The 22752-nt window shown below is 51.7% G+C and overlaps 29 non-coding genes across 29 annotated transcripts; 10 read left to right on the top strand and 19 right to left on the bottom strand.

The window, feature by feature from the left end:
• Positions 1-1038: 1038 nt before the first annotated feature.
• TRNAE-CUC (transfer RNA glutamic acid (anticodon CUC)) lies at positions 1039-1110 on the bottom strand. Its single transcript has one exon. It is a non-coding gene; the product is annotated as a tRNA-Glu (tRNA).
• Positions 1111-1735: 625 nt separating this feature from the next.
• TRNAE-UUC (transfer RNA glutamic acid (anticodon UUC)) lies at positions 1736-1807 on the bottom strand. The gene has a single exon. It is a non-coding gene; the product is annotated as a tRNA-Glu (tRNA).
• A 243-nt stretch (positions 1808-2050) lies between these two features.
• On the top strand, positions 2051-2133 carry TRNAL-UAA (transfer RNA leucine (anticodon UAA)). The gene has a single exon. It is a non-coding gene; the product is annotated as a tRNA-Leu (tRNA).
• Positions 2134-3244: 1111 nt separating this feature from the next.
• TRNAE-CUC (transfer RNA glutamic acid (anticodon CUC)) lies at positions 3245-3316 on the bottom strand. The gene has a single exon. It is a non-coding gene; the product is annotated as a tRNA-Glu (tRNA).
• A 625-nt stretch (positions 3317-3941) lies between these two features.
• Positions 3942-4013, bottom strand: TRNAE-UUC (transfer RNA glutamic acid (anticodon UUC)). The gene has a single exon. It is a non-coding gene; the product is annotated as a tRNA-Glu (tRNA).
• A 243-nt stretch (positions 4014-4256) lies between these two features.
• On the top strand, positions 4257-4339 carry TRNAL-UAA (transfer RNA leucine (anticodon UAA)). Its single transcript has one exon. It is a non-coding gene; the product is annotated as a tRNA-Leu (tRNA).
• Positions 4340-5450: 1111 nt separating this feature from the next.
• Positions 5451-5522, bottom strand: TRNAE-CUC (transfer RNA glutamic acid (anticodon CUC)). Its single transcript has one exon. It is a non-coding gene; the product is annotated as a tRNA-Glu (tRNA).
• Positions 5523-6147: 625 nt separating this feature from the next.
• TRNAE-UUC (transfer RNA glutamic acid (anticodon UUC)) lies at positions 6148-6219 on the bottom strand. The gene has a single exon. It is a non-coding gene; the product is annotated as a tRNA-Glu (tRNA).
• A 243-nt stretch (positions 6220-6462) lies between these two features.
• TRNAL-UAA (transfer RNA leucine (anticodon UAA)) lies at positions 6463-6545 on the top strand. Its single transcript has one exon. It is a non-coding gene; the product is annotated as a tRNA-Leu (tRNA).
• Positions 6546-7656: 1111 nt separating this feature from the next.
• Positions 7657-7728, bottom strand: TRNAE-CUC (transfer RNA glutamic acid (anticodon CUC)). Its single transcript has one exon. It is a non-coding gene; the product is annotated as a tRNA-Glu (tRNA).
• Positions 7729-8353: 625 nt separating this feature from the next.
• On the bottom strand, positions 8354-8425 carry TRNAE-UUC (transfer RNA glutamic acid (anticodon UUC)). The gene has a single exon. It is a non-coding gene; the product is annotated as a tRNA-Glu (tRNA).
• A 243-nt stretch (positions 8426-8668) lies between these two features.
• TRNAL-UAA (transfer RNA leucine (anticodon UAA)) lies at positions 8669-8751 on the top strand. Its single transcript has one exon. It is a non-coding gene; the product is annotated as a tRNA-Leu (tRNA).
• A 1111-nt stretch (positions 8752-9862) lies between these two features.
• TRNAE-CUC (transfer RNA glutamic acid (anticodon CUC)) lies at positions 9863-9934 on the bottom strand. The gene has a single exon. It is a non-coding gene; the product is annotated as a tRNA-Glu (tRNA).
• Positions 9935-10559: 625 nt separating this feature from the next.
• On the bottom strand, positions 10560-10631 carry TRNAE-UUC (transfer RNA glutamic acid (anticodon UUC)). The gene has a single exon. It is a non-coding gene; the product is annotated as a tRNA-Glu (tRNA).
• Positions 10632-10874: 243 nt separating this feature from the next.
• TRNAL-UAA (transfer RNA leucine (anticodon UAA)) lies at positions 10875-10957 on the top strand. The gene has a single exon. It is a non-coding gene; the product is annotated as a tRNA-Leu (tRNA).
• A 1111-nt stretch (positions 10958-12068) lies between these two features.
• Positions 12069-12140, bottom strand: TRNAE-CUC (transfer RNA glutamic acid (anticodon CUC)). The gene has a single exon. It is a non-coding gene; the product is annotated as a tRNA-Glu (tRNA).
• Positions 12141-13079: 939 nt separating this feature from the next.
• TRNAL-UAA (transfer RNA leucine (anticodon UAA)) lies at positions 13080-13162 on the top strand. Its single transcript has one exon. It is a non-coding gene; the product is annotated as a tRNA-Leu (tRNA).
• A 1099-nt stretch (positions 13163-14261) lies between these two features.
• TRNAE-CUC (transfer RNA glutamic acid (anticodon CUC)) lies at positions 14262-14333 on the bottom strand. Its single transcript has one exon. It is a non-coding gene; the product is annotated as a tRNA-Glu (tRNA).
• Positions 14334-14958: 625 nt separating this feature from the next.
• On the bottom strand, positions 14959-15030 carry TRNAE-UUC (transfer RNA glutamic acid (anticodon UUC)). The gene has a single exon. It is a non-coding gene; the product is annotated as a tRNA-Glu (tRNA).
• Positions 15031-15273: 243 nt separating this feature from the next.
• TRNAL-UAA (transfer RNA leucine (anticodon UAA)) lies at positions 15274-15356 on the top strand. The gene has a single exon. It is a non-coding gene; the product is annotated as a tRNA-Leu (tRNA).
• Positions 15357-16466: 1110 nt separating this feature from the next.
• On the bottom strand, positions 16467-16538 carry TRNAE-CUC (transfer RNA glutamic acid (anticodon CUC)). The gene has a single exon. It is a non-coding gene; the product is annotated as a tRNA-Glu (tRNA).
• A 625-nt stretch (positions 16539-17163) lies between these two features.
• TRNAE-UUC (transfer RNA glutamic acid (anticodon UUC)) lies at positions 17164-17235 on the bottom strand. The gene has a single exon. It is a non-coding gene; the product is annotated as a tRNA-Glu (tRNA).
• A 243-nt stretch (positions 17236-17478) lies between these two features.
• On the top strand, positions 17479-17561 carry TRNAL-UAA (transfer RNA leucine (anticodon UAA)). Its single transcript has one exon. It is a non-coding gene; the product is annotated as a tRNA-Leu (tRNA).
• Positions 17562-18672: 1111 nt separating this feature from the next.
• Positions 18673-18744, bottom strand: TRNAE-CUC (transfer RNA glutamic acid (anticodon CUC)). The gene has a single exon. It is a non-coding gene; the product is annotated as a tRNA-Glu (tRNA).
• Positions 18745-19369: 625 nt separating this feature from the next.
• Positions 19370-19441, bottom strand: TRNAE-UUC (transfer RNA glutamic acid (anticodon UUC)). Its single transcript has one exon. It is a non-coding gene; the product is annotated as a tRNA-Glu (tRNA).
• Positions 19442-19684: 243 nt separating this feature from the next.
• Positions 19685-19767, top strand: TRNAL-UAA (transfer RNA leucine (anticodon UAA)). The gene has a single exon. It is a non-coding gene; the product is annotated as a tRNA-Leu (tRNA).
• Positions 19768-20878: 1111 nt separating this feature from the next.
• On the bottom strand, positions 20879-20950 carry TRNAE-CUC (transfer RNA glutamic acid (anticodon CUC)). The gene has a single exon. It is a non-coding gene; the product is annotated as a tRNA-Glu (tRNA).
• A 625-nt stretch (positions 20951-21575) lies between these two features.
• Positions 21576-21647, bottom strand: TRNAE-UUC (transfer RNA glutamic acid (anticodon UUC)). The gene has a single exon. It is a non-coding gene; the product is annotated as a tRNA-Glu (tRNA).
• Positions 21648-21890: 243 nt separating this feature from the next.
• TRNAL-UAA (transfer RNA leucine (anticodon UAA)) lies at positions 21891-21973 on the top strand. The gene has a single exon. It is a non-coding gene; the product is annotated as a tRNA-Leu (tRNA).
• The last annotated feature ends 779 nt before the right edge of the window (positions 21974-22752 follow it).

Genomic DNA, 22752 nt, shown 5'->3' with positions numbered 1-22752 from the left:
TCTCCAACAGTCCCCATTCAAGTCTCAGCTGTGGGGTCTGCTGCTATTCTGCTACCAGCATGGATGCTTCCCAAAGCAATGCAGTGCCATCTACGCAGATCCCCTGCTTAGAGAAATACACCTCCTATATCTTTTCCCACTGAAGGGAGCAGGAGGAAGTACTTGCTTCCTGGGGAACATGGGTCTGCCCCTGGAATTTTTTAACCCGGCTCTTGCAGATTTCTCCCCTTTTTTGATTTCACCTACAAGCTCTCCCTTGCCAGAGGAGCAGGATCTGCTGATGCAGGCCCGGCTGGCTCAAACGTGCAAAGGCTTTTCCCCAAACCTCTGGGGGAAAATTGAGGAGAGTTCCCTGCCCCCGCCTCCTCTCGCCTTCCGAACGGGCTTCCAAACGGGCAATGCCCTGACGGGTCCCCCACAACCCGTCCTGCCCACAGCCACACCCCTGTATAAGAGGGTGACCCATGTCCCTCACCCTCCATGTTCGAACGGAAGGCACCGTCTGTCCTAAGGGGTGTACCAGACAGGCATCTCTCCAGCCAGGCAGACCCCTGCAGCACCCGTTAAGCTCCAAAGCCTATACATTCCCAAGATGCCACAGGTCAGTATGCAAATCAGACTGCCCTGGCCACACCCTCCCTGTGGCTGGCCTCTGCTTTTTTCCGTACGTGCAGCTCAGTTTTTTCTTACCCAGATCCAGACTTCCATTTTAGCAAAAAGGTGGGTTGCAATGGGTCCAGGATGCCATTTGGAAACAAAGCCTGCAGGCCTGTCAAAGGAGACTTCCTGCCGCACGCCATGTGGTCAGAAGCCTACAAAAGGAATTGCACTTTGGAATACAGGGTCTCACTTGCTCAAGAGCCTTGCACAAGTGACTTTCCTCCCGCTGTGGAAAGCAGCTATAAAGGGACCTTGCGAAAATGATATTTGGAGCTATACTGCGTGATGCTAGGCAAACTGTGAGTCAGAAAGCAACTTCATTTTGAGAAGCCCGCGACCTACGGGAAGGAAAAGTTTTGAAGGGAAGAAGAAGGACTTTTCCCTGACCGGGAATCGAACCCGGGCCGCGGCGGTGAGAGCGCCGAATCCTAACCACTAGACCACCAGGGAGCCCAGTGCCATGCAGCAAAAGTTCATACACTGCTTTCCGAATGACAAAGCTCATGGGGGCTGAAAGCTTATTTTTCTCTACAGCACATATGAATCAGAAATTGAAAAAATCCTCATAATGCCACCCGACTGTCTGTCACTTCCAAGCACAGGCCATCCTCTCCCCCTTGCTACTGAACCGATGAATTCCTGTACAATCGGGATCCACGGGAAAACACAAGAGGGACACCTAGTGGCTGCTGATGGCGCACAGACAGCTGGAACACTTTCTCAACCCTGTCTCGTTATTCAGCTTGCTGGAAGAATACATTGCTCTTAAGCGATTCAAGAGTGCAAGGGAGAAGAGTGCTCCAAAGTAGATGTATGCATCACAGCAGGGGTTTCCAGCAATTTACCTTTCTGGTGAGCTGGTACTGCACTTTACACACACATAGAGCACCAGACTGGGTGGAGGAGTGCGTGCGCATAAAGGTGGCTGAGGGCAATGGGAGCAAAACAACCTGGGGCACAGGGGACCCAGTCCCTTTCCTCCTCTTTCGTTCATGGGTAGGGGTACCTTTTTAAGGACCTTCGTTTAAAAAAAGCTACTGGGACAAAACACTCAAATCTATGCTTTAGAGGTATCTTCCCTGACCGGGAATCGAACCCAGGCCGTGGCGGTGAAAGCGCCAAATCCTAGCCACTAGACAACCAGGGAGGAGATGCTCTTATGTGCTTGTCTTGCTCACCCCCTTATTGTGACTAAGCTAACTCCAATATAAAAATTGCCCGTAAAGTCCGAGTGGGAGAAAGTTAGGTGTCACACAGTGTGTTTGTCATAAGCAATTACCTTTAGCCTCCTGCAAAAGCCTTTTAACTCCGCAAACAGCTCTTGCTGGACAGCCGGTGCTGCAGCAGCTAGCAGAAAAAGGGAGTTGAGTAAAGCTGGGCCTTGGGTCTCACCAGGGTGGCCGAGTGGTTAAGGTGTTGGACTTAAGATCCAATGGACGTTTGTCCGCATGGGTTTGAGCCCCATTCCTGGTATGGGTTTTCAGCTGCTTTGTAAGAAAGTGCAGATGCTTTTGAAAAGCATTTTCCTGCGCCCTTCCACTGCCCCTCTCCAACAGTCCCCATTCAAGTCTCAGCTGTGGGGTCTGCTGCTTTTCTGCTACCAGCATGGATGCTTCCCAAAGCAATGCAGTGCCATCTACGCAGATCCCCTGCTTAGAGAAATACACCTCCTATATCTTTTCCCACTGAAGGGAGCAGGAGGAAGTACTTGCTTCCTGGGGAACATGGGTCTGCCCCTGGAATTTTTTAACCCGGCTCTTGCAGATTTCTCCCCTTTTTTGATTTCACCTACAAGCTCTCCCTTGCCAGAGGAGCAGGATCTGCAGATGCAGGCCCGGCTGGCTCAAACGTGCAAAGGCTTTTCCCCAAACCTCTGGGGGAAAATTGAGGAGAGTTCCCTGCCCCCGCCTCCTCTCGCCTTCCGAACGGGCTTCCAAACGGGCAATGCCCTGACGGGTCCCCCACAACCCGTCCTGCCCACAGCCACACCCCTGTATAAGAGGGTGACCCATGTCCCTCACCCTCCATGTTCGAACGGAAGGCACCGTCTGTCCTGAGGGGTGTACCAGACAGGCATCTCTCCAGCCAGGCAGACCCCTGCAGCACCCGTTAAGCTCCAAAGCCTATACATTCCCAAGATGCCACAGGTCAGTATGCAAATCAGACTGCCCTGGCCACACCCTCCCTGTGGCTGGCCTCTGCTTTTTTCCGTACGTGCAGCTCAGTTTTTTCTTACCCAGATCCAGACTTCCATTTTAGCAAAAAGGTGGGTTGCAATGGGTCCAGGATGCCATTTGGAAACAAAGCCTGCAGGCCTGTCAAAGGAGACTTCCTGCCGCACGCCATGTGGTCAGAAGCCTACAAAAGGAATTGCACTTTGGAATACAGGGTCTCACTTGCTCAAGAGCCTTGCACAAGTGACTTTCCGCCCGCTGTGGAAAGCAGCTATAAAGGGACCTTGCGAAAATGATATTTGGAGCTATACTGCGTGATGCTAGGCAAACTGTGAGTCAGAAAGCAACTTCATTTTGAGAAGCCCGCGACCTACGGGAAGGAAAAGTTTTGAAGGGAAGAAGAAGGACTTTTCCCTGACCGGGAATCGAACCCGGGCCGCGGCGGTGAGAGTGCCGAATCCTAACCACTAGACCACCAGGGAGCCCAGTGCCATGCAGCAAAAGTTCATACACTGCTTTCCGAATGACAAAGCTCATGGGGGCTGAAAGCTTATTTTTCTCTACAGCACATATGAATCAGAAATTGAAAAAATCCTCATAATGCCACCCGACTGTCTGTCACTTCCAAGCACAGGCCATCCTCTCCCCCTTGCTACTGAACCGATGAATTCCTGTACAATCGGGATCCACGGGAAAACACAAGAGGGACACCTAGTGGCTGCTGATGGCGCACAGACAGCTGGAACACTTTCTCAACCCTGTCTCGTTATTCAGCTTGCTGGAAGAATACATTGCTCTTAAGCGATTCAAGAGTGCAAGGGAGAAGAGTGCTCCAAAGTAGATGTATGCATCACAGCAGGGGTTTCCAGCAATTTACCTTTCTGGTGAGCTGGTACTGCACTTTACACACACATAGAGCACCAGACTGGGTGGAGGAGTGCGTGCGCATAAAGGTGGCTGAGGGCAATGGGAGCAAAACAACCTGGGGAACAGGGGACCCAGTCCCTTTCCTCCTCTTTCGTTCATGGGTAGGGGTACCTTTTTAAAGACCTTCGTTTAAAAAAAGCTACTGGGACAAAACACTCAAATCTATGCTTTAGAGGTATCTTCCCTGACCGGGAATCGAACCCGGGCCGCGGCGGTGAAAGCGCCGAATCCTAGCCACTAGACCACCAGGGAGGAGATGCTCTTGTGTGCTTGCCTTGCTCACCCCCTTATTGTGACTAAGCTAACTCCAATATAAAAATTGCCCGTAAAGTCCGAGTGGGAGAAAGTTAGGTGTCACACAGTGTGTTTGTCATAAGCAATTACCTTTAGCCTCCTGCAAAAGCCTTTTAACTCCGCAAACAGCTCTTGCTGGACAGCCGGTGCTGCAGCAGCCAGCAGAAAAAGGGAGTTGAGTAAAGCTGGGCCTTGGGTCTCACCAGGGTGGCCGAGTGGTTAAGGTGTTGGACTTAAGATCCAATGGACGTTTGTCCGCATGGGTTCGAGCCCCATTCCTGGTATGGGTTTTCAGCTGCTTTGTAAGAAAGTGCAGATGCTTTTGAAAAGCATTTTCCTGCGCCCTTCCACTGCCCCTCTCCAACAGTCCCCATTCAAGTCTCAGCTGTGGGGTCTGCTGCTATTCTGCTACCAGCATGGATGCTTCCCAAAGCAATGCAGTGCCATCTACGCAGATCCCCTGCTTAGAGAAATACACCTCCTATATCTTTTCCCACTGAAGGGAGCAGGAGGAAGTACTTGCTTCCTGGGGAACATGGGTCTGCCCCTGGAATTTTTTAACCCGGCTCTTGCAGATTTCTCCCCTTTTTTGATTTCATCTACAAGCTCTCCCTTGCCAGAGGAGCAGGATCTGCTGATGCAGGCCCGGCTGGCTCAAACGTGCAAAGGCTTTTCCCCAAACCTCTGGGGGAAAATTGAGGAGAGTTCCCTGCCCCCGCCTCCTCTCGCCTTCCGAACGGGCTTCCAAACGGGCAATGCCCTGACGGGTCCCCCACAACCCGTCCTGCCCACAGCCACACCCCTGTATAAGAGGGTGACCCATGTCCCTCACCCTCCATGTTCGAACGGAAGGCACCGTCTGTCCTGAGGGGTGTACCAGACAGGCATCTCTCCAGCCAGGCAGACCCCTGCAGCACCCGTTAAGCTCCAAAGCCTATACATTCCCAAGATGCCACAGGTCAGTATGCAAATCAGACTGCCCTGGCCACACCCTCCCTGTGGCTGGCCTCTGCTTTTTTCCGTACGTGCAGCTCAGTTTTTTCTTACCCAGATCCAGACTTCCATTTTAGCAAAAAGGTGGGTTGCAATGGGTCCAGGATGCCATTTGGAAACAAAGCCTGCAGGCCTGTCAAAGGAGACTTCCTGCCGCACGCCATGTGGTCAGAAGCCTACAAAAGGAATTGCACTTTGGAATACAGGGTCTCACTTGCTCAAGAGCCTTGCACAAGTGACTTTCCTCCCGCTGTGGAAAGCAGCTATAAAGGGACCTTGCGAAAATGATATTTGGAGCTATACTGCGTGATGCTAGGCAAACTGTGAGTCAGAAAGCAACTTCATTTTGAGAAGCCCGCGACCTACGGGAAGGAAAAGTTTTGGAGGGAAGAAGAAGGACTTTTCCCTGACCGGGAATCGAACCCGGGCCGCGGCGGTGAGAGCGCCGAATCCTAACCACTAGACCACCAGGGAGCCCAGTGCCATGCAGCAAAAGTTCATACACTGCTTTCCGAATGACAAAGCTCATGGGGGCTGAAAGCTTATTTTTCTCTACAGCACATATGAATCAGAAATTGAAAAAATCCTCATAATGCCACCCGACTGTCTGTCACTTCCAAGCACAGGCCATCCTCTCCCCCTTGCTACTGAACCGATGAATTCCTGTACAATCGGGATCCACGGGAAAACACAAGAGGGACACCTAGTGGCTGCTGATGGCGCACAGACAGCTGGAACACTTTCTCAACCCTGTCTCGTTATTCAGCTTGCTGGAAGAATACATTGCTCTTAAGCGATTCAAGAGTGCAAGGGAGAAGAGTGCTCCAAAGTAGATGTATGCATCACAGCAGGGGTTTCCAGCAATTTACCTTTCTGGTGAGCTGGTACTGCACTTTACACACACATAGAGCACCAGACTGGGTGGAGGAGTGCGTGCGCATAAAGGTGGCTGAGGGCAATGGGAGCAAAACAACCTGGGGAACAGGGGACCCAGTCCCTTTCCTCCTCTTTCGTTCATGGGTAGGGGTACCTTTTTAAAGACCTTCGTTTAAAAAAAGCTACTGGGACAAAACACTCAAATCTATGCTTTAGAGGTATCTTCCCTGACCGGGAATCGAACCCGGGCCGCGGCGGTGAAAGCGCCGAATCCTAGCCACTAGACCACCAGGGAGGAGATGCTCTTGTGTGCTTGCCTTGCTCACCTCCTTATTGTGACTAAGCTAACTCCAATATAAAAATTGCCCGTAAAGTCCGAGTGGGAGAAAGTTAGGTGTCACACAGTGTGTTTGTCATAAGCAATTACCTTTAGCCTCCTGCAAAAGCCTTTTAACTCCGCAAACAGCTCTTGCTGGACAGCCGGTGCTGCAGCAGCCAGCAGAAAAAGGGAGTTGAGTAAAGCTGGGCCTTGGGTCTCACCAGGGTGGCCGAGTGGTTAAGGTGTTGGACTTAAGATCCAATGGACGTTTGTCCGCATGGGTTCGAGCCCCATTCCTGGTATGGGTTTTCAGCTGCTTTGTAAGAAAGTGCAGATGCTTTTGAAAAGCATTTTCCTGCGCCCTTCCACTGCCCCTCTCCAACAGTCCCCATTCAAGTCTCAGCTGTGGGGTCTGCTGCTATTCTGCTACCAGCATGGATGCTTCCCAAAGCAATGCAGTGCCATCTACGCAGATCCCCTGCTTAGAGAAATACACCTCCTATATCTTTTCCCACTGAAGGGAGCAGGAGGAAGTACTTGCTTCCTGGGGAACATGGGTCTGCCCCTGGAATTTTTTAACCCGGCTCTTGCAGATTTCTCCCCTTTTTTGATTTCACCTACAAGCTCTCCCTTGCCAGAGGAGCAGGATCTGCTGATGCAGGCCCGGCTGGCTCAAACGTGCAAAGGCTTTTCCCCAAACCTCTGGGGGAAAATTGAGGAGAGTTCCCTGCCCCCGCCTCCTCTCGCCTTCCGAACGGGCTTCCAAGCGGGCAATGCCCTGACGGGTCCCCCACAACCCGTCCTGCCCACAGCCACACCCCTGTATAAGAGGGTGACCCATGTCCCTCACCCTCCATGTTCGAACGGAAGGCACCGTCTGTCCTGAGGGGTGTACCAGACAGGCATCTCTCCAGCCAGGCAGACCCCTGCAGCACCCGTTAAGCTCCAAAGCCTATACATTCCCAAGATGCCACAGGTCAGTATGCAAATCAGACTGCCCTGGCCACACCCTCCCTGTGGCTGGCCTCTGCTTTTTTCCGTACGTGCAGCTCAGTTTTTTCTTACCCAGATCCAGACTTCCATTTTAGCAAAAAGGTGGGTTGCAATGGGTCCAGGATGCCATTTGGAAACAAAGCCTGCAGGCCTGTCAAAGGAGACTTCCTGCCGCACGCCATGTGGTCAGAAGCCTACAAAAGGAATTGCACTTTGGAATACAGGGTCTCACTTGCTCAAGAGCCTTGCACAAGTGACTTTCCTCCCGCTGTGGAAAGCAGCTATAAAGGGACCTTGCGAAAATGATATTTGGAGCTATACTGCGTGATGCTAGGCAAACTGTGAGTCAGAAAGCAACTTCATTTTGAGAAGCCCGCGACCTACGGGAAGGAAAAGTTTTGAAGGGAAGAAGAAGGACTTTTCCCTGACCGGGAATCGAACCCGGGCCGTGGCGGTGAGAGCGCCGAATCCTAACCACTAGACCACCAGGGAGCCCAGTGCCATGCAGCAAAAGTTCATACACTGCTTTCCGAATGACAAAGCTCATGGGGGCTGAAAGCTTATTTTTCTCTACAGCACATATGAATCAGAAATTGAAAAAATCCTCATAATGCCACCCGACTGTCTGTCACTTCCAAGCACAGGCCATCCTCTCCCCCTTGCTACTGAACCGATGAATTCCTGTACAATCGGGATCCACGGGAAAACACAAGAGGGACACCTAGTGGCTGCTGATGGCGCACAGACAGCTGGAACACTTTCTCAACCCTGTCTCGTTATTCAGCTTGCTGGAAGAATACATTGCTCTTAAGCGATTCAAGAGTGCAAGGGAGAAGAGTGCTCCAAAGTAGATGTATGCATCACAGCAGGGGTTTCCAGCAATTTACCTTTCTGGTGAGCTGGTACTGCACTTTACACACACATAGAGCACCAGACTGGGTGGAGGAGTGCGTGCGCATAAAGGTGGCTGAGGGCAATGGGAGCAAAACAACCTGGGGAACAGGGGACCCAGTCCCTTTCCTCCTCTTTCGTTCATGGGTAGGGGTACCTTTTTAAAGACCTTCGTTTAAAAAAAGCTACTGGGACAAAACACTCAAATCTATGCTTTAGAGGTATCTTCCCTGACCGGGAATCGAACCCGGGCCGTGGCGGTGAAAGCGCCAAATCCTAGCCACTAGACCACCAGGGAGGAGATGCTCTTATGTGCTTGCCTTGCTCACCCCCTTATTGTGACTAAGCTAACTCCAATATAAAAATTGCCCGTAAAGTCCGAGTGGGAGAAAGTTAGGTGTCACACAGTGTGTTTGTCATAAGCAATTACCTTTAGCCTCCTGCAAAAGCCTTTTAACTCCGCAAACAGCTCTTGCTGGACAGCCGGTGCTGCAGCAGCTAGCAGAAAAAGGGAGTTGAGTAAAGCTGGGCCTTGGGTCTCACCAGGGTGGCCGAGTGGTTAAGGTGTTGGACTTAAGATCCAATGGACGTTTGTCCGCATGGGTTCGAGCCCCATTCCTGGTATGGGTTTTCAGCTGCTTTGTAAGAAAGTGCAGATGCTTTTGAAAAGCATTTTCCTGCGCCCTTCCACTGCCCCTCTTCAACAGTCCCCATTCAAGTCTCAGCTGTGGGGTCTGCTGCTATTCTGCTACCAGCATGGATGCTTCCCAAAGCAATGCAGTGCCATCTACGCAGATCCCCTGCTTAGAGAAATACACCTCCTATATCTTTTCCCACTGAAGGGAGCAGGAGGAAGTACTTGCTTCCTGGGGAACATGGGTCTGCCCCTGGAATTTTTTAACCCGGCTCTTGCAGATTTCTCCCCTTTTTTGATTTCACCTACAAGCTCTCCCTTGCCAGAGGAGCAGGATCTGCTGATGCAGGCCCGGCTGGCTCAAACGTGCAAAGGCTTTTCCCCAAACCTCTGGGGGAAAATTGAGGAGAGTTCCCTGCCCCCGCCTCCTCTCGCCTTCCGAACGGGCTTCCAAACGGGCAATGCCCTGACGGGTCCCCCACAACCCGTCCTGCCCACAGCCACACCCCTGTATAAGAGGGTGACCCATGTCCCTCACCCTCCATGTTCGAACGGAAGGCACCGTCTGTCCTGAGGGGTGTACCAGACAGGCATCTCTCCAGCCAGGCAGACCCCTGCAGCACCCGTTAAGCTCCAAAGCCTATACATTCCCAAGATGCCACAGGTCAGTATGCAAATCAGACTGCCCTGGCCACACCCTCCCTGTGGCTGGCCTCTGCTTTTTTCCGTACGTGCAGCTCAGTTTTTTCTTACCCAGATCCAGACTTCCATTTTAGCAAAAAGGTGGGTTGCAATGGGTCCAGGATGCCATTTGGAAACAAAGCCTGCAGGCCTGTCAAAGGAGACTTCCTGCCGCACGCCATGTGGTCAGAAGCCTACAAAAGGAATTGCACTTTGGAATACAGGGTCTCACTTGCTCAAGAGCCTTGCACAAGTGACTTTCCTCCCGCTGTGGAAAGCAGCTATAAAGGGACCTTGCGAAAATGATATTTGGAGCTATACTGCGTGATGCTAGGCAAACTGTGAGTCAGAAAGCAACTTCATTTTGAGAAGCCCGCGACCTACGGGAAGGAAAAGTTTTGAAGGGAAGAAGAAGGACTTTTCCCTGACCGGGAATCGAACCCGGGCCGCGGCGGTGAGAGCGCCGAATCCTAACCACTAGACCACCAGGGAGCCCAGTGCCATGCAGCAAAAGTTCATACACTGCTTTCCGAATGACAAAGCTCATGGGGGCTGAAAGCTTATTTTTCTCTACAGCACATATGAATCAGAAATTGAAAAAATCCTCATAATGCCACCCGACTGTCTGTCACTTCCAAGCACAGGCCATCCTCTCCCCCTTGCTAATGAACCGATGAATTCCTGTACAATCGGGATCCACGGGAAAACACAAGAGGGACACCTAGTGGCTGCTGATGGCGCACAGACAGCTGGAACACTTTCTCAACCCTGTCTCGTTATTCAGCTTGCTGGAAGAATACATTGCTCTTAAGCGATTCAAGAGTGCAAGGGAGAAGAGTGCTCCAAAGTAGATGTATGCATCACAGCAGGGGTTTCCAGCAATTTACCTTTCTGGTGAGCTGGTACTGCACTTTACACACACATAGAGCACCAGACTGGGTGGAGGAGTGCGTGCGCATAAAGGTGGCTGAGGGCAATGGGAGCAAAACAACCTGGGGAACAGGGGACCCAGTCCCTTTCCTCCTCTTTCGTTCATGGGTAGGGGTACCTTTTTAAAGACCTTCGTTTAAAAAAAGCTACTGGGACAAAACACTCAAATCTATGCTTTAGAGGTATCTTCCCTGACCGGGAATCGAACCCGGGCCGCGGCAGTGAAAGCGCCGAATCCTAGCCACTAGACCACCAGGGAGGAGATGCTCTTGTGTGCTTGCCTTGCTCACCCCCTTATTGTGACTAAGCTAACTCCAATATAAAAATTGCCCGTAAAGTCCGAGTGGGAGAAAGTTAGGTGTCACACAGTGTGTTTGTCATAAGCAATTACCTTTAGCCTCCTGCAAAAGCCTTTTAACTCCGCAAACAGCTCTTGCTGGACAGCCGGTGCTGCAGCAGCCAGCAGAAAAATGGAGTTGAGTAAAGCTGGGCCTTGGGTCTCACCAGGGTGGCCGAGTGGTTAAGGTGTTGGACTTAAGATCCAATGGACGTTTGTCCGCATGGGTTCGAGCCCCATTCCTGGTATGGGTTTTCAGCTGCTTTGTAAGAAAGTGCAGATGCTTTTGAAAAGCATTTTCCTGCGCCCTTCCACTGCCCCTCTCCAACAGTCCCCATTCAAGTCTCAGCTGTGGGGTCTGCTGCTATTCTGCTACCAGCATGGATGCTTCCCAAAGCAATGCAGTGCCATCTACGCAGATCCCCTGCTTAGAGAAATACACCTCCTATATCTTTTCCCACTGAAGGGAGCAGGAGGAAGTACTTGCTTCCTGGGGAACATGGGTCTGCCCCTGGAATTTTTTAACCCGGCTCTTGCAGATTTCTCCCCTTTTTTGATTTCACCTACAAGCTCTCCCTTGCCAGAGGAGCAGGATCTGCTGATGCAGGCCCGGCTGGCTCAAACGTGCAAAGGCTTTTCCCCAAACCTCTGGGGGAAAATTGAGGAGAGTTCCCTGCCCCCGCCTCCTCTCGCCTTCCGAACGGGCTTCCAAACGGGCAATGCCCTGACGGGTCCCCCACAACCCGTCCTGCCCACAGCCACACCCCTGTATAAGAGGGTGACCCATGTCCCTCACCCTCCATGTTCGAACGGAAGGCACCGTCTGTCCTGAGGGGTGTACCAGACAGGCATCTCTCCAGCCAGGCAGACCCCTGCAGCACCCGTTAAGCTCCAAAGCCTATACATTCCCAAGATGCCACAGGTCAGTATGCAAATCAGACTGCCCTGGCCACACCCTCCCTGTGGCTGGCCTCTGCTTTTTTCCGTACGTGCAGCTCAGTTTTTTCTTACCCAGATCCAGACTTCCATTTTAGCAAAAAGGTGGGTTGCAATGGGTCCAGGATGCCATTTGGAAACAAAGCCTGCAGGCCTGTCAAAGGAGACTTCCTGCCGCACGCCATGTGGTCAGAAGCCTACAAAAGGAATTGCACTTTGGAATACAGGGTCTCACTTGCTCAAGAGCCTTGCACAAGTGACTTTCCTCCCGCTGTGGAAAGCAGCTATAAAGGGACCTTGCGAAAATGATATTTGGAGCTATACTGCGTGATGCTAGGCAAACTGTGAGTCAGAAAGCAACTTCATTTTGAGAAGCCCGCGACCTACGGGAAGGAAAAGTTTTGAAGGGAAGAAGAAGGACTTTTCCCTGACCGGGAATCGAACCCGGGCCGCGGCAGTGAGAGCGCCGAATCCTAACCACTAGACCACCAGGGAGCCCAGTGCCATGCAGCAAACGTTCATACACTGCTTTCCGAATGACAAAGCTCATGGGGGCTGAAAGCTTATTTTTCTCTACAGCACATATGAATCAGAAATTGAAAAAATCCTCATAATGCCACCCGACTGTCTGTCACTTCCAAGCACAGGCCATCCTCTCCCCCTGCTACTGAACCAATGAATTCCTGTACAATCGGGATCCACGGGAAAACACAAGAGGGACACCTAGTGGCTGCTGATGGCGCACAGACAGCTGGAACACTTTCTCAACCCTGTCTCGTTATTCAGCTTGCTGGAAGAATACATTGCTCTTAAGCGATTCAAGAGTGCAAGGGAGAAGAGTGCTCCAAAGTAGATGTATGCATCACAGCAGGGGTTTCCAGCAATTTACCTTTCTGGTGAGCTGGTACTGCACTTTACACACACATAGAGCACCAGACTGGGTGGAGGAGTGCGTGCGCATAAAGGTGGCTGAGGGCAATGGGAGCAAAACAACCAGGGGAACAGGGGACCCAGTCCCTTTCCTCCTCTTTCGTTCATGGGTAGGGGTACCTTTTTAAAGACCTTCGTTTAAAAAAAGCTACTGGGACAAAACACTCAAATCTATGCTTTAGAGGTATCTTCCCTGACCGGGAATCGAACCCGGGCCGCGGCGGTGAAAGCGCTAAATACTAGCCACTAGACCACCAGGGAGGAGATGCTCTTGTGTGCTTGCCTTACTCACCCCCTTATTGTGACTAAGCTAACTCCAATATAAAAATTGCCCGTAAAGTCCGAGTGGGAGAAAGTTAGGTGTCACACAGTGTGTTTGTCATAAGCAATTACCTTTAGCCTCCTGCAAAAGCCTTTTAACTCCGCAAACAGCTCTTGCTGGACAGCCGGTGCTGCAGCAGCCAGCAGAAAAAGGGAGTTGAGTAAAGCTGGGCCTTGGGTCTCACCAGGGTGGCCGAGTGGTTAAGGTGTTGGACTTAAGATCCAATGGACGTTTGTCCGCATGGGTTCGAGCCCCATTCCTGGTATGGGTTTTCAGCTGCTTTGTAAGAAAGTGCAGATGCTTTTGAAAAGCATTTTCCTGCGCCCTTCCACTGCCCCTCTCCAACAGTCCCCATTCAAGTCTCAGCTGTGGGGTCTGCTGCTATTCTGCTACCAGCATGGATGCTTCCCAAAGCAATGCAGTGCCATCTACGCAGATCCCCTGCTTAGAGAAATACACCTCCTATATCTTTTCCCACTGAAGGGAGCAGGAGGAAGTACTTGCTTCCTGGGGAACATGGGTCTGCCCCTGGAATTTTTTAACCCGGCTCTTGCAGATTTCTCCCCTTTTTTGATTTCACCTACAAGCTCTCCCTTGCCAGAGGAGCAGGATCTGCTGATGCAGGCCCGGCTGGCTCAAACGTGCAAAGGCTTTTCCCCAAACCTCTGGGGGAAAATTGAGGAGAGTTCCCTGCCCCCGCCTCCTCTCGCCTTCCAAACGGGCAATGCCCTGACGGATCCCCCACAACCCGTCCTGCCCACAGCCACACCCCTGTATAAGAGGGTGACCCATGTCCCTCACCCTCCATGTTCGAACGGAAGGCACCGTCTGTCCTGAGGGGTGTACCAGACAGGCATCTCTCCAGCCAGGCAGACCCCTGCAGCACCCGTTAAGCTCCAAAGCCTATACATTCCCAAGATGCCACAGGTCAGTATGCAAATCAGACTGCCCTGGCCACACCCTCCCTGTGGCTGGCCTCTGCTTTTTTCCGTACGTGCAGCTCAGTTTTTTCTTACCCAGATCCAGACTTCCATTTTAGCAAAAAGGTGGGTTGCAATGGGTCCAGGATGCCATTTGGAAACAAAGCCTGCAGGCCTGTCAAAGGAGACTTCCTGCCGCACGCCATGTGGTCAGAAGCCTACAAAAGGAATTGCACTTTGGAATACAGGGTCTCACTTGCTCAAGAGCCTTGCACAAGTGACTTTCCTCCCGCTGTGGAAAGCAGCTATAAAGGGACCTTGCGAAAATGATATTTGGAGCTATACTGCGTGATGCTAGGCAAACTGTGAGTCAGAAAGCAACTTCATTTTGAGAAGCCCGCGACCTACGGGAAGGAAAAGTTTTCAAGGGCAGAAGAAGGACTTTTCCCTGACCGGGAATCGAACCCGGGCCGCGGCGGTGAGAGCGCCGAATCCTAACCACTAGACCACCAGGGAGCCCAGTGCCATGCAGCAAAAGTTCATACACTGCTTTCCGAATGACAAAGCTCATGGGGGCTGAAAGCTTATTTTTCTCTACAGTACATATGAATCAGAAATTGAAAAAATCCTCATAATGCCACCCGACTGTCTGTCACTTCCAAGCACAGGCCATCCTCTCCCCCTTGCTACTGAACCGATGAATTCCTGTACAATCGGGATCCACGGGAAAACACAAGAGGGACACCTAGTGGCTGCTGATGGCGCACAGACAGCTGGAACACTTTCTCAACCCTGTCTCGTTATTCAGCTTGCTGGAAGAATACATTGCTCTTAAGCGATTCAAGAGTGCAAGGGAGAAGAGTGCTCCAAAGTAGATGTATGCATCACAGCAGGGGTTTCCAGCAATTTACCTTTCTGGTGAGCTGGTACTGCACTTTACACACACATAGAGCACCAGACTGGGTGGAGGAGTGCGTGCGCATAAAGGTGGCTGAGGGCAATGGGAGCAAAACAACCTGGGGCACAGGGGACCCAGTCCCTTTCCTCCTCTTTCGTTCATGGGTAGGGGTACCTTTTTAAGGACCTTTGTTTAAAAAAAGCTACTGGGACAAAACACTCAAATCTATGCTTTAGAGGTATCTTCCCTGACCGGGAATCGAACCCGGGCCGCGGCGGTGAAAGCGCCAAATACTAGCCACTAGACCACCAGGGAGGAGATGCTCTTGTGTGCTTGCCTTGCTCACCCCCTTATTGTGACTAAGCTAACTCCAATATAAAAATTGCCCGTAAAGTCCGAGTGGGAGAAAGTTAGGTGTCACACAGTGTGTTTGTCATAAGCAATTACCTTTAGCCTCCTGCAAAAGCCTTTTAACTCCGCAAACAGCTCTTGCTGGACAGCCGGTGCTGCAGCAGCCAGCAGAAAAAGGGAGTTGAGTAAAGCTGGGCCTTGGGTCTCACCAGGGTGGCCGAGTGGTTAAGGCGTTGGACTTAAGATCCAATGGACGTTTTTCCGCATGGGTTCGAGCCCCATTCCTGGTATGGGTTTTCAGCTGCTTTGTAAGAAAGTGCAGATGGTTTTGAAAAGCATTTTCCTGCGCCCTTCCACTGCCCCTCTCCAACAGTCCCCATTCAAGTCTCAGCTGTGGGATCTGCTGCTATTCTGCTACCAGCATGGATGCTTCCCAAAGCAATGCAGTGCCATCTACGCAGATCCCCTGCTTAGAGAAATACACCTCCTATATCTTTTCCCACTGAAGGGAGCAGGAGGAAGTACTTGCTTCCTGGGGAACATGGGTCTGCCCCTGGAATTTTTTAACCCGGCTCTTGCAGATTTCTCCCCTTTTTTGATTTCACCTACAAGCTCTCCCTTCCCGGAGGAGCAGGATCTGCTGATGCAGGCCCAGCTGGCTCAAACGTGCAAAGGCTTTTCCCCAAACCTCTGGGGGAAAATTGAGGAGAGTTCCCTGCCCCCGCCTCCTCTCGCCTTCCGAACGGGCTTCCAAACGGGCAATGCCCTGACGGGTCCCCCACAACCCGTCCTGCCCACAGCCACACCCCTGTATAAGAGGGTGACCCATGTCCCTCACCCTCCATGTTCGAACGGAAGGCACCGTCTGTCCTGAGGGGTGTACCAGACAGGCATCTCTCCAGCCAGGCAGACCCCTGCAGCACCCGTTAAGCTCCAAAGCCTATACATTCCCAAGATGCCACAGGTCAGTATGCAAATCAGACAGCCCTGGCCACACCCTCCCTGTGGCTAGCCTCTGCTTTTTTCCGTACGTGCAGCTCAGTTTTTTCTTACCCAGATCCAGACTTCCATTTTAGCAAAAAGGTGGGTTGCAATGGGTCCAGGATGCCATTTGGAAAAAAAACTGCAGGCCTGTCAAAGGAGACTTCCTGCCGCACGCCATGTGGTCAGAAGCCTACAAAAGGAATTGCACTTTGGAATACAGGGTCTCACTTGCTCAAGAGCCTTCCACAAGTGACTTTCCTCCCGCTGAGGAAAGCAGCTATAAAGGGACCTTGCGAAAATGATATTTGGAGCTATACTGCGTGATGCTAGGCAAACTGTGAGTCAGAAAGCAACTTCATTTTGAGAAGCCCGCGACCTACGGGAAGGAAAAGTTTTCAAGGGCAGAAGAAGGACTTTTCCCTGACCGGGAATCGAACCCGGGCCGCGGCGGTGAGAGCGCCGAATCCTAACCACTAGACCACCAGGGAGCCCAGTGCCATGCAGCAAAAGTTCATACACTGCTTTCCGAATGACAAAGCTCATGGGGGCTGAAAGCTTATTTTTCTCTACAGCACATATGAATCAGAAATTGAAAAAATCCTCATAATGCCACCCGACTGTCTGTCACTTCCAAGCACAGGCCATCCTCTCCCCCTTGCTACTGAACCGATGAATTCCTGTACAATCGGGATCCACGGGAAAACACAAGAGGGACACCTAGTGGCTGCTGATGGCGCACAGACAGCTGGAACACTTTCTCAACCCTGTCTCGTTATTCAGCTTGCTGGAAGAATACATTGCTCTTAAGCGATTCAAGAGTGCAAGGGAGAAGAGTGCTCCAAAGTAGATGTATGCATCACAGCAGGGGTTTCCAGCAATTTACCTTTCTGGTGAGCTGGTACTGCACTTTACACACACATAGAGCACCAGACTGGGTGGAGGAGTGCGTGCGCATAAAGGTGGCTTAGGGCAATGGGAGCAAAACAACCTGGGGCACAGGGGACCCAGTCCCTTTCCTCCTCTTTCGTTCATGGGTAGGGGTACCTTTTTAAGGACCTTCGTTTAAAAAAAGCTACTGGGACAAAACACTCAAATCTATGCTTTAGAGGTATCTTCCCTGACCGGGAATCGAACCCGGGCTGCGGCGGTGAAAGCGCCAAATCCTAGCCACTAGACCACCAGGGAGGAGATGCTCTTATGTGCTTGCCTTGCTCACCCCCTTATTGTGACTAAGCTAACTCCAATATAAAAATTGCCCGTAAAGTCCGAGTGGGAGAAAGTTAGGTGTCACACAGTGTGTTTGTCATAAGCAATTACCTTTAGCCTCCTGCAAAAGCCTTTTAACTCCGCAAACAGCTCTTGCTGGACAGCCGGTGCTACAGCAGCTAGCAGAAAAAGGGAGTTGAGTAAAGCTGGGCCTTGGGTCTCACCAGGGTGGCCGAGTGGTTAAGGTGTTGGACTTAAAATCCAATGGACGTTTGTCCGCATGGGTTCGAGCCCCATTCCTGGTATGGGTTTTCAGCTGCTTTGTAAGAAAGTGCAGATGCTTTTGAAAAGCATTTTCCTGCGCCCTTCCACTGCCCCTCTCCAACAGTCCCCATTCAAGTCTCAGCTGTGGGGTCTGCTGCTATTCTGCTACCAGCATGGTTGCTTCCCAAAGCAATGCAGTGCCATCTACGCAGATCCCCTGCTTAGAGAAATACACCTCCTATATCTTTTCCCACTGAAGGGAGCAGGAGGAAGTACTTGCTTCCTGGGGAACATGGGTCTGCCCTTGGAATTTTTTAACCCGGCTCTTGCAGATTTCTCCCCTTTTTTGATTTCACCTACAAGCTCTCCCTTGCCAGAGGAGCAGGATCTGCTGATGCAGGCCCGGCTGGCTCAAACGTGCAAAGGCTTTTCCCCAAACCTCTAGGGGAAAATTGAGGAGAGTTCCCTGCCCCCGCCACCTCTCGCCTTCCGAACGGGCTTCCAAACGGGCAATGCCCTGACGGGTCCCCCACAACCCGTCCTGCCCACAGCCACACCCCTGTATAAGAGGGTGACCCATGTCCCTCACCCTCCATGTTCGAACGGAAGGCACCGTCTGTCCTGAGGGGTGTACCAGACAGGCATCTCTCCAGCCAGGCAGACCCCTGCAGCACCCGTTAAGCTCCAAAGCCTATACATTCCCAAGATGCCACAGGTCAGTATGCAAATCAGACTGCCCTGGCCACACCCTCCCTGTGGCTGGCCTCTGCTTTTTTCCGTACGTGCAGCTCAGTTTTTTCTTACCCAGATCCAGACTTCCATTTTAGCAAAAAGGTGGGTTGCAATGGGTCCAGGATGCCATTTGGAAACAAAGCCTGCAGGCCTGTCAAAGGAGACTTCCTGCCGCACGCCATGTGGTCAGAAGCCTACAAAAGGAATTGCACTTTGGAATACAGGGTCTCACTTGCTCAAGAGCCTTGCACAAGTGACTTTCCTCCCGCTGTGGAAAGCAGCTATAAAGGGACCTTGCGAAAATGATATTTGGAGCTATACTGCGTGATGCTAGGCAAACTGTGAGTCAGAAAGCAACTTCATTTTGAGAAGCCCGCGACCTACGGGAAGGAAAAGTTTTGAAGGGAAGAAGAAGGACTTTTCCATGACCGGGAATCGAACCCGGGCCGCGGCGGTGAGAGCGCCGAATCCTAACCACTAGACCACCAGGGAGCCCAGTGCCATGCAGCAAAAGTTCATACACTGCTTTCCGAATGACAAAGCTCATGGGGGCTGAAAGCTTATTTTTCTCTACAGCACATATGAATCAGAAATTGAAAAAATCCTCATAATGCCACCCGACTGTCTGTCACTTCCAAGCACAGGCCATCCTCTCCCCCTTGCTACTGAACCGATGAATTCCTGTACAATCGGGATCCACGGGAAAACACAAGAGGGACACCTAGTGGCTGCTGATGGCGCACAGACAGCTGGAACACTTTCTCAACCCTGTCTCGTTATTCAGCTTGCTGGAAGAATACATTGCTGTTAAGCGATTCAAGAGTGCAAGGGAGAAGAGTGCTCCAAAGTAGATGTATGCATCACAGCAGGGGTTTCTAGCAATTTACCTTTCTGGTGAGCTGGTACTGCACTTTACACACACATAGAGCACCAGACTGGGTGGAGGAGTGCGTGCGCATAAAGGTGGCTGAGGGCAATGGGAGCAAAACAACCTGGGGAACAGGGGACCCAGTCCCTTTCCTCCTCTTTCGTTCATGGGTAGGGGTACCTTTTTAAAGACCTTCGTTTAAAAAAAGCTACTGGGACAAAACACTCAAATCTATGCTTTAGAGGTATCTTCCCTGACCGGGAATCGAACCCGGGCCGCGGCGGTGAAAGCGCCAAATCCTAGCCACTAGACCACCAGGGAGGAGATGCTCTTGTGTGCTTGCCTTGCTCACCCCCTTATTGTGACTAAGCTAACTCCAATATAAAAATTGCCCGTAAAGTCCGAGTGGGAGAAAGTTAGGTGTCACACAGTGTGTTTGTCATAAGCAATTACCTTTAGCCTCCTGCAAAAGCCTTTTAACTCCGCAAACAGCTCTTGCCGGACAGCCGGTGCTGCAGCAGCCAGCAGATAAAGGGAGTTGAGTAAAGCTGGGCCTTGGGTCTCACCAGGGTGGCCGAGTGGTTAAGGTGTTGGACTTAAGATCCAATGGACGTTTGTCCGCATGGGTTCGAGCCCCACTCCTGGTATGGGTTTTCAGCTGCTTTGTAAGAAAGTGCAGATGCTTTTGAAAAGCATTTTCCTGCGCCCTTCCACTGCCCCTCTCCAACAGTCCCCATTCAAGTCTCAGCTGTGGGGTCTGCTGCTATTCTGCTACCAGCATGGATGCTTCCCAAAGCAATGCAGTGCCATCTACGCAGATCCCCTGCTTAGAGAAATACACCTCCTATATCTTTTCCCACTGAAGGGAGCAGGAGGAAGTACTTGCTTCCTGGGGAACATGGGTCTGCCCCTGGAATTTTTTAACCCGGCTCTTGCAGATTTCTCCCCTTTTTTGATTTCACCTACAAGCTCTCCCTTGCCAGAGGAGCAGGATCTGCTGATGCAGGCCCGGCTGGCTCAAACGTGCAAAGGCTTTTCCCCAAACCTCTGGGGGAAAATTGAGGAGAGTTCCCTGCCCCCGCCTCCTCTCGCCTTCCGAACGGGCTTCCAAACGGGCAATGCCCTGACGGGTCCCCCACAACCCGTCCTGCCCACAGCCACACCCCTGTATAAGAGGGTGACCCATGTCCCTCACCCTCCATGTTCGAACGGAAGGCACCGTCTGTCCTGAGGGGTGTACCAGACAGGCATCTCTCCAGCCAGGCAGACCCCTGCAGCACCCGTTAAGCTCCAAAGCCTATACATTCCCAAGATGCCACAGGTCAGTATGCAAATCAGACTGCCCTGGCCACACCCTCCCTGTGGCTGGCCTCTGCTTTTTTCCGTACGTGCAGCTCAGTTTTTTCTTACCCAGATCCAGACTTCCATTTTAGCAAAAAGGTGGGTTGCAATGGGTCCAGGATGCCATTTGGAAACAAAGCCTGCAGGCCTGTCAAAGGAGACTTCCTGCCGCACGCCATGTGGTCAGAAGCCTACAAAAGGAATTGCACTTTGGAATACAGGGTCTCACTTGCTCAAGAGCCTTGCACAAGTGACTTTCCTCCCGCTGTGGAAAGCAGCTATAAAGGGACCTTGCGAAAATGATATTTGGAGCTATACTGCGTGATGCTAGGCAAACTGTGAGTCAGAAAGCAACTTCATTTTGAGAAGCCCGCGACCTACGGGAAGGAAAAGTTTTGAAGGGAAGAAGAAGGACTTTTCCCTGACCGGGAATCGAACCCGGGCCGCGGCGGTGAGAGCGCCGAATCCTAACCACTAGACCACCAGGGAGCCCAGTGCCATGCAGCAAAAGTTCATACACTGCTTTCCGAATGACAAAGCTCATGGGGGCTGAAAGCTTATTTTTCTCTACAGCACATATGAATCAGAAATTGAAAAAATCCTCATAATGCCACCCGACTGTCTGTCACTTCCAAGCACAGGCCATCCTCTCCCCCTTGCTAATGAACCGATGAATTCCTGTACAATCGGGATCCACGGGAAAACACAAGAGGGACACCTAGTGGCTGCTGATGGCGCACAGACAGCTGGAACACTTTCTCAACCCTGTCTCGTTATTCAGCTTGCTGGAAGAATACATTGCTCTTAAGCGATTCAAGAGTGCAAGGGAGAAGAGTGCTCCAAAGTAGATGTATGCATCACAGCAGGGGTTTCCAGCAATTTACCTTTCTGGTGAGCTGGTACTGCACTTTACACACACATAGAGCACCAGACTGGGTGGAGGAGTGCGTGCGCATAAAGGTGGCTGAGGGCAATGGGAGCAAAACAACCTGGGGAACAGGGGACCCAGTCCCTTTCCTCCTCTTTCGTTCATGGGTAGGGGTACCTTTTTAAAGACCTTCGTTTAAAAAAAGCTACTGGGACAAAACACTCAAATCTATGCTTTAGAGGTATCTTCCCTGACCGGGAATCGAACCCGGGCCGCGGCAGTGAAAGCGCCGAATCCTAGCCACTAGACCACCAGGGAGGAGATGCTCTTGTGTGCTTGCCTTGCTCACCCCCTTATTGTGACTAAGCTAAGTCCAATATAAAAATTGCCCGTAAAGTCCGAGTGGGAGAAAGTTAGGTGTCACACAGTGTGTTTGTCATAAGCAATTACCTTTAGCCTCCTGCAAAAGCCTTTTAACTCCGCAAACAGCTCTTGCTGGACAGCCGGTGCTGCAGCAGCCAGCAGAAAAATGGAGTTGAGTAAAGCTGGGCCTTGGGTCTCACCAGGGTGGCCGAGTGGTTAAGGTGTTGGACTTAAGATCCAATGGACGTTTGTCCGCATGGGTTCGAGCCCCATTCCTGGTATGGGTTTTCAGCTGCTTTGTAAGAAAGTGCAGATGCTTTTGAAAAGCATTTTCCTGCGCCCTTCCACTGCCCCTCTCCAACAGTCCCCATTCAAGTCTCAGCTGTGGGGTCTGCTGCTATTCTGCTACCAGCATGGATGCTTCCCAAAGCAATGCAGTGCCATCTACGCAGATCCCCTGCTTAGAGAAATACACCTCCTATATCTTTTCCCACTGAAGGGAGCAGGAGGAAGTACTTGCTTCCTGGGGAACATGGGTCTGCCCCTGGAATTTTTTAACCCGGCTCTTGCAGATTTCTCCCCTTTTTTGATTTCACCTACAAGCTCTCCCTTGCCAGAGGAGCAGGATCTGCTGATGCAGGCCCGGCTGGCTCAAACGTGCAAAGGCTTTTCCCCAAACCTCTGGGGGAAAATTGAGGAGAGTTCCCTGCCCCCGCCTCCTCTCGCCTTCCGAACGGGCTTCCAAACGGGCAATGCCCTGACGGGTCCCCCACAACCCGTCCTGCCCACAGCCACACCCCTGTATAAGAGGGTGACCCATGTCCCTCACCCTCCATGTTCGAACGGAAGGCACCGTCTGTCCTGAGGGGTGTACCAGACAGGCATCTCTCCAGCCAGGCAGACCCCTGCAGCACCCGTTAAGCTCCAAAGCCTATACATTCCCAAGATGCCACAGGTCAGTATGCAAATCAGACTGCCCTGGCCACACCCTCCCTGTGGCTGGCCTCTGCTTTTTTCCGTACGTGCAGCTCAGTTTTTTCTTACCCAGATCCAGACTTCC

This window comes from Lissotriton helveticus, chromosome 4_1, assembly GCF_964261635.1.
Source record: "Lissotriton helveticus chromosome 4_1, aLisHel1.1, whole genome shotgun sequence".
Taxonomy (NCBI): Eukaryota; Metazoa; Chordata; class Amphibia; order Caudata; family Salamandridae; genus Lissotriton; species Lissotriton helveticus.
This window is presented reverse-complemented; position numbering and strand designations above follow the sequence as displayed.